Source organism: Syngnathus scovelli, chromosome 14 (genome assembly GCF_024217435.2).
Source record: "Syngnathus scovelli strain Florida chromosome 14, RoL_Ssco_1.2, whole genome shotgun sequence".
In the NCBI taxonomy this organism is placed as follows: domain Eukaryota; kingdom Metazoa; phylum Chordata; class Actinopteri; order Syngnathiformes; family Syngnathidae; genus Syngnathus; species Syngnathus scovelli.
The window spans coordinates 6,125,001-6,132,500 of NC_090860.1; the positions used below are offsets into that span (position 1 = coordinate 6,125,001).

The window sequence follows — 7,500 nt, forward strand, 5'->3', positions numbered from 1 at the left end:
GCGGGGGCTATTTTCGGCCACTTGGCTCGTGCGCACGGCCTCCCGGATGTGCCGGGCGGGTGCGCGAGCTCGCCGGCCGCTGGAAGTCGAATGAGGCGCCGCGACCACCTCCGCGGTGCTTATAAACCGCCGATCCGCTCGGCGGGGGCTATTTTCGGCCACTTGGCTCGTGCGCACGGCCTCCCGGATGTGCCGGGCGGGTGCGCGAGCTCGCCGGCCGCTGGAAGTCGAATGAGGCGCCGCGACCACCTCCGCGGTGCTTATAAACAGCCGATCCGCTCGGCGGGGGCTATTTTCGGCCACTTGGCTCGTGCGCACGGCCTCCCGGATGTGCCGGGCGGGTGCGCGAGCTCGCCGGCCGCTGGAAGTCGAATGAGGCGCCGCGACCACCTCCGCGGTGCTTATAAACAGCCGATCCGCTCGGCGGGGGCTATTTTCGGCCACTTGGCTCGTGCGCACGGCCTCCCGGATGTGCCGGGCGGGTGCGCGAGCTCGCCGGCCGCTGGAAGTCGAATGAGGCGCCGCGACCACCTCCGCGGTGCTTATAAACAGCCGATCCGCTCGGCGGGGGCTATTTTCGGCCACTTGGCTCGTGCGCACGGCCTCCCGGATGTGCCGGGCGGGTGCGCGAGCTCGCCGGCCGCTGGAAGTCGAATGAGGCGCCGCGACCACCTCCGCGGTGCTTATAAACAGCCGATCCGCTCGGCGGGGGCTATTTTCGGCCACTTGGCTCGTGCGCACGGCCTCCCGGATGTGCCGGGCCGGTGCGCGAGCTCGCCGGCCGCTGGAAGTCGAATGAGGCGCCGCGACCACCTCCGCGGTGCTTATAAACAGCCGATCCGCTCGGCGGGGGCTATTTTCGGCCACTTGGCTCGTGCGCACGGCCTCCCGGATGTGCCGGGCGGGTGCGCGAGCGCGCCGGCCGCTTGAAGTCGAATGAGGCGCCGCGACCACCTCCGCGGTGCTTATAAACAGCCGATCCGCTCGGCGCGGGCTATTTTCGGCCACTTGGCTCGTGCGCACGGCCTCCCGGATGTGCCGGGCGGGTGCGCGAGCTCGCCGGCCGCTGGAAGTCGAATGAGGCGCCGCGACCACCTCCGCGGTGCTTATAAACAGCCGATCCGCTCGGCGGGGGCTATTTTTGGCCACTTGGCTCGTGCGCACGGCCTCCCGGATGTGCCGGGCGGGTGCGCGAGCTCGCCGGCCGCTGGAAGTCGAATGAGGCGCCGCGACCACCTCCGCGGTGCTTATAAACAGCCGATCCGCTCGGCGGGGGCTATTTTCGGCCACTTGGCTCGTGCGCACGGCCTCCCGGATGTGCCGGGCGGGTGCGCGGGCTCGCCGGCCGCTGGAAGTCGAATGAGGCGCCGCGACCACCTCCGCGGTGCTTATAAACAGCCGATCCGCTCGGCGGGGGCTATTTTCGTCCACTTGGCTCGTGCGCACGGCCTCCCGGATGTGCCGGGCGGGTGCGCGAGCTCGCCGGCCGCTGGAAGTCGAATGAGGCGCCGCGACCACCCCCGCGGTGCTTATAAACAGCCGATCCGCTCGGCGGGGGCTATTTTCGGCCACTTGGCTCGTGCGCACGGCCTCCCGGATGTGCCAGGCGGGTGCGCGGGCTCGCCGGCCGCTGGAAGTCGAATGAGGCGCCGCGACCACCTCCGCGGTGCTTATAAACAGCCGATCCGCTCGGCGGGGGCTATTTTCGGCCACTTGGCTCGTGCGCACGGCCTCCCGGATGTGCCGGGCGGGTGCGCGAGCTCGCCGGCCGCTTGAAGTCGAATGAGGCGCCGCGACCACCTCCGCGGTGCTTATAAACAGCCGATCCGCTCGGCGCGGGCTATTTTCAGCCACTTGGCTCGTGCGCACGGCCTCCCGGATGTGCCGGGCGGGTGCGCGAGCTCGCCGGCCGCTGGAAGTCGAATGAGGCGCCGCGACCACCTCCGCGGTGCTTATAAACAGCCGATCCGCTCGGCGCGGGCTATTTTCGGCCACTTGGCTCGTGCGCACGGCCTCCCGGATGTGCCGGGCGGGTGCGCGAGCTCGCCGGCCGCTGGAAGTCGAATGAGGCGCCGCGACCACCTCCGCGGTGCTTATAAACAGCCGATCCGCTCGGCGGGGGCTATTTTCGGCCACTTGGCTCGTGCGCACGGCCTCCCGGATGTGCCGGGCGGGTGCGCGAGCTCGCCGGCCGCTGGAAGTCGAATGAGGCGCCGCGACCACCTCCGCGGTGCTTATAAACAGCCGATCCGCTCGGCGGGGGCTATTTTCGGCCATTTGGCTCGTGTGCACGGCCTCCCGGATGTGCCGGGCGGGTGCGCGGGCTCGCCGGCCGCTGGAAGTCGAATGAGGCGCCGCGACCACCTCCGCGGTGCTTATAAACAGCCGATCCGCTCGGCGGGGGCTATTTTCGGCCACTTGGCTCGTGCGCACGGCCTCCCGGATGTGCCGGGCGGATGCGCGAGCTCGCCGGCCGCTTGAAGTCGAATGAGGCGCCGCGACCAACTCCGCGGTGCTTATAAACCGCCGATCCGCTCGGCGGGGGCTATTTTCGGCCACTTGGCTCGTGCGCACGGCCTCCCGGATGTGCCGGGCGGGTGCGCGAGCTCGCCGCCCGCCGGAAGTCGAATGAGGCGCCGCGACCACCTCCGCGGTGCTTATAAACAGCCGATCCGCTCGGCGGGGGCTATTTTCGGCCACTTGGCTCGTGCGCACGGCCTCCCGGATGTGCCGGGCGGGTGCGCGAGCTCGCCGGCCGCTGGAAGTCGAATGAGGCGCCGCGACCACCTCCGCGGTGCTTATAAACCGCCGATCCGCTCGGCGGGGGCTATTTTCGGCCACTTGGCTCGTGCGCACGGCCTCCCGGATGTGCCGGGCGGGTGCGCGAGCTCGCCGGCCGCTGGAAGTCGAATGAGGCGCCGCGACCACCTCCGCGGTGCTTATAAACAGCCGATCCGCTCGGCGGGGGCTATTTTCGGCCACTTGGCTCGTGCGCACGGCCTCCCGGATGTGCCGGGCGGGTGCGCGAGCTCGCCGGCCGCTGGAAGTCGAATGAGGCGCCGCGACCACCTCCGCGGTGCTTATAAACAGCCGATCCGCTCGGCGGGGGCTATTTTCGGCCACTTGGCTCGTGCGCACGGCCTCCCGGATGTGCCGGGCGGGTGCGCGAGCTCGCCGGCCGCTGGAAGTCGAATGAGGCGCCGCGACCACCTCCGCGGTGCTTATAAACAGCCGATCCGCTCGGCGGGGGCTATTTTCGGCCACTTGGCTCGTGCGCACGGCCTCCCGGATGTGCCGGGCGGGTGCGCGAGCTCGCCGGCCGCTGGAAGTCGAATGAGGCGCCGCGACCACCTCCGCGGTGCTTATAAACAGCCGATCCGCTCGGCGGGGGCTATTTTCGGCCACTTGGCTCGTGCGCACGGCCTCCCGGATGTGCCGGGCCGGTGCGCGAGCTCGCCGGCCGCTGGAAGTCAAATGAGGCGCCGCGACCACCTCCGCGGTGCTTATAAACAGCCGATCCGCTCGGCGGGGGCTATTTTCGGCCACTTGGCTCGTGCGCACGGCCTCCCGGATGTGCCGGGCGGGTGCGCGAGCGCGCCGGCCGCTTGAAGTCGAATGAGGCGCCGCGACCACCTCCGCGGTGCTTATAAACAGCCGATCCGCTCGGCGCGGGCTGTTTTCGGCCACTTGGCTCGTGCGCACGGCCTCCCGGATGTGCCGGGCGGGTGCGCGAGCTCGCCGGCCGCTGGAAGTCGAATGAGGCGCCGCGACCACCTCCGCGGTGCTTATAAACAGCCGATCCGCTCGGCGGGGGCTATTTTCGTCCACTTGGCTCGTGCGCACGGCCTCCCGGATGTGCCGGGCGGGTGCGCGAGCTCGCCGGCCGCTGGAAGTCGAATGAGGCGCCGCGACCACCTCCGCGGTGCTTATAAACAGCCGATCCGCTCGGCGGGGGCTATTTTCGGCCACTTCGCTCGTGCGCACGGCCTCCCGGATGTGCCGGGCGGGTGCGCGAGCTCGCCGGCAGCTGGAAGTCGAATGAGGCGCCGCGACCACCTCCGCGGTGCTTATAAACAGCCGATCCGCTCGGCGGGGGCTATTTTCGTCCACTTGGCTCGTGCGCACGGCCTCCCGGATGTGCCGGGAAGGTGCGCGAGCTCGCCGGCCGCTGGAAGTCGAATGAGGCGCCGCGACCACCTCCGCGGTGCTTATAAACAGCCGATCCGCTCGGCGGGGGCTATTTTCGGCCACTTGGCTCGTGCGCACGGCCTCCCGGATGTGCCGGGCGGGTGCGCGGGCTCGCCGGCCGCTGGAAGTCGAATGAGGCGCCGCGACCACCTCCGCGGTGCTTATAAACAGCCGATCCGCTCGGCGGGGGCTATTTTCGTCCACTTGGCTCGTGCGCACGGCCTCCCGGATGTGCCGGGCAGGTGCGCGAGCTCGCCGGCCGCTGGAAGTCGAATGAGGCGCCGCGACCACCCCCGGGGTGCTTATAAACAGCCGATCCGCTCGGCGGGGGCTATTTTCGGCCACTTGGCTCGTGCGCACGGCCTCCCGGATGTGCCAGGCGGGTGCGCGGGCTCGCCGGCAGCTGGAAGTCGAATGAGGCGCCGCGACCACCTCCGCGGTGCTTATAAACAGCCGATCCGCTCGGCGCGGGCTATTTTCGGCCACTTGGCTCGTGCGCACGGCCTCCCGGATGTGCCGGGCGGGTGCGCGAGCTCGCGGGCCGCTGGAAGTCGAATGAGGCGCCGCGACCACCTCCGCGGTGCTTATAAACAGCCGATCCGCTCGGCGGGGGCTATTTTCGGCCACTTGGCTCGTGTGCACGGCCTCCCGGATGTGCCGGGCGGGTGCGCGGGCTCGCCGGCCGCTGGAAGTCGAATGAGGCGCCGCGACCACCTCCGCGGTGCTTATAAACAGCCGATCCGCTCGGCGGGGGCTATTTTCGGCCACTTGGCTCGTGCGCACGGCCTCCCGGATGTGCCGGGCGGGTGCGCGAGCTCGCCGGCCGCTTGAAGTCGAATGAGGCGCCGCGACCACCTCCGCGGTGCTTATAAACCGCCGATCCGCTCGGCGGGGGCTATTTTCGGCCACTTGGCTCGTGCGCACGGCCTCCCGGATGTGCCGGGCGGGTGAGCGAGCTCGCCGCCCGCCGGAAGTCGAATGAGGCGCCGCGACCACCTCTGCGGTGCTTATAAACAGCCGATCCGCTCGGCGGGGGCTATTTTCGGCCACTTGGCTCGTGCGCACGGCCTCCCGGATGTGCCGGGCGGGTGCGCGAGCTCGCCGGCCGCTGGAAGTCGAATGAGGCGCCGCGACCACCTCCGCGGTGCTTATAAACCGCCGATCCGCTCGGCGGGGGCTATTTTCGGCCACTTGGCTCGTGCGCACGGCCTCCCGGATGTGCCGGGCGGGTGCGCGAGCTCGCCGGCCGCTGGAAGTCGAATGAGGCGCCGCGACCACCTCCGCGGTGCTTATAAACAGCCGATCCGCTCGGCGGGGGCTATTTTCGGCCACTTGGCTCGTGCGCACGGCCTCCCGGATGTGCCGGGCGGGTGCGCGAGCTCGCCGGCCGCTGGAAGTCGAATGAGGCGCCGCGACCACCCCCGCTTGGAGCTATTTCCGGCCTCCCGTTGGTGCCGGGCGGCGTGCGCGAGCTCGCCGGCCGCGATCTCCTCCGCGGTGCTTATAAACAGCAGCATGCGCACGGCCTCCCAGAATTTGAACACATTTCGTCAATAAATTTCGCATATTGAATTTTGAAGTTTAATATAATGCAACAATTGAGCTCGACTTATACAAAGGATATATCATAAAATCGTAAATTTCCGTCGAATTTTAGGGGGTCGACTTATACACCGAGTCGACCTGTACACCGGCAAATACGGTAAATACGATTAAATAAAATGATACGACTGGCATAAAAACAAATATAAACCACATAAAAATAAAAGTCACCATTACGTTGAATTATTGGGAGCACCGAGCTTGTTTCTCAGAAACGAGCCGGTCCCATCCAGGCGTAATCGGAGACAATGAAACCCGAAGTGGTTAAGGTTTGTCTTTTAATGCAGGATGCTTGGTCTCCATGTGCCGAAGCAGTTTTGAAGGCTTCATTGGCTCGCTCGCTAGTTTCAGGGGCGATTGTGTCTATAAAATGCAAAATGTTGGGTCACCTCACGGCTTACGGCCATACTACCCTGAGAACGCCCGATCTCGTCCGATCTCGGAAGCTAAGCAGGGTCGGGCCTGGTTAGTACTTGGATGGGAGACCGCCTGGGAATACCAGGTGCTGTAAGCTTTTTCTTTTTCTTATGTGCACTTCAATCGTTTAAGAAGCTATTTTTTACAACACCCATCACGAATGGCATCCGGAAACAGCAAGCCTAATTTAAACTCCGACATTGAAACTATAACACGAGTTTGAAAGCTATATTATGTGGTGACATCCACAGCATTGTAGTTAAATTTTTTACCGCTAGAGAGCAGACTATGTACAGTGAGCATGGCTCCCTGTGAACTCAAAGCAGCAGGCTTGAGTTGTAAAAGAACCCAACACAACACTTCCATGAAGTGTTTTTAAACTTTTCAAGGCATTTATTTTGATTCAGCAAAATGCAGGTCGCAACGGCAAATTCGTGCTACCGCATAAAAAGCTGTCAATAACTTTTCATGATAGCCATGTTTCCAGAAAACACCAAAAGCCTTGGAAGAAAGACTGTTTCGGCCCTGGTTGTAAAAAAAACAAAAAAAAAAACAAAAGTGAAGGGTGACCGTCCGGGAATACCAGGTGCTGAAAGCCTTTTTTTTTTTTTTTTTTTTCCCACGTCAATTGTGAAAGGAAACTTTTACCACAGCCATCAAGTCCCGCCGCTGCTTGGCATGGTTTCAGGGGCGATTGTGTCTATAAAATGAAAAATTCTGAGCGGTCTCACGGCTTACGGCCATACTACCCTGAGAGCGCCCGATCTCGTCCGATCTCGGAGGCTAAGCAGGGTCGGGCCTGGTTAGTACTTGGATGGGAGACCGCCTGGGAATACCAGTTACCGTAAGCTTTTTTTTTTTTTTTTTTTCTTATGTGCACTTCAATCGTTTAAGCCAAGAACTTTTTACAGCACCCATCAAGAATGGCATTCGGAAACTGCAAGCCTAGTTTGAACTCCGACACTGAAACTACAACACGAGTTTAAAACCTACATTGTGTGGCGACAGCCATAGCATTGCAGTTCACGTTTTTACCGCTAGAGGACAGACTATGTACAGTGAATAAAGAGCATGGCTCCCTGTGAACTCAAAGCAGCAGTCTTTACTTGTAAAAGATCCCAGCACAACACATTGTGCTTCCATGTAGTGTTTTTACCTTTTTCATGACATTTATTTTGATGCAGCCAAATGCAGGTTTTGTGCACTTCACTTTTCCGTTGGGCATTCGCGTAGAACCCTATTCCAGTTACGGCCAGATTCTTTTAGACTAGTGGTCCCCAAACTTTCTTGCGC

At 63.6% G+C, this 7,500-nt stretch overlaps 2 non-coding genes across 2 annotated transcripts; both read left to right on the plus strand.

Annotated features, from left to right (window-relative positions):
• The first annotated feature begins 6,185 nt into the window (after positions 1-6,185).
• Positions 6,186-6,304, plus strand: LOC125981588 (5S ribosomal RNA). Its single transcript, XR_007486076.1, has one exon. It is a non-coding gene; the product is annotated as a 5S ribosomal RNA (ribosomal RNA).
• A 635-nt stretch (positions 6,305-6,939) lies between these two features.
• Positions 6,940-7,058, plus strand: LOC125981518 (5S ribosomal RNA). Its single transcript, XR_007486021.1, has one exon. It is a non-coding gene; the product is annotated as a 5S ribosomal RNA (ribosomal RNA).
• Positions 7,059-7,500: the final 442 nt, after the last annotated feature.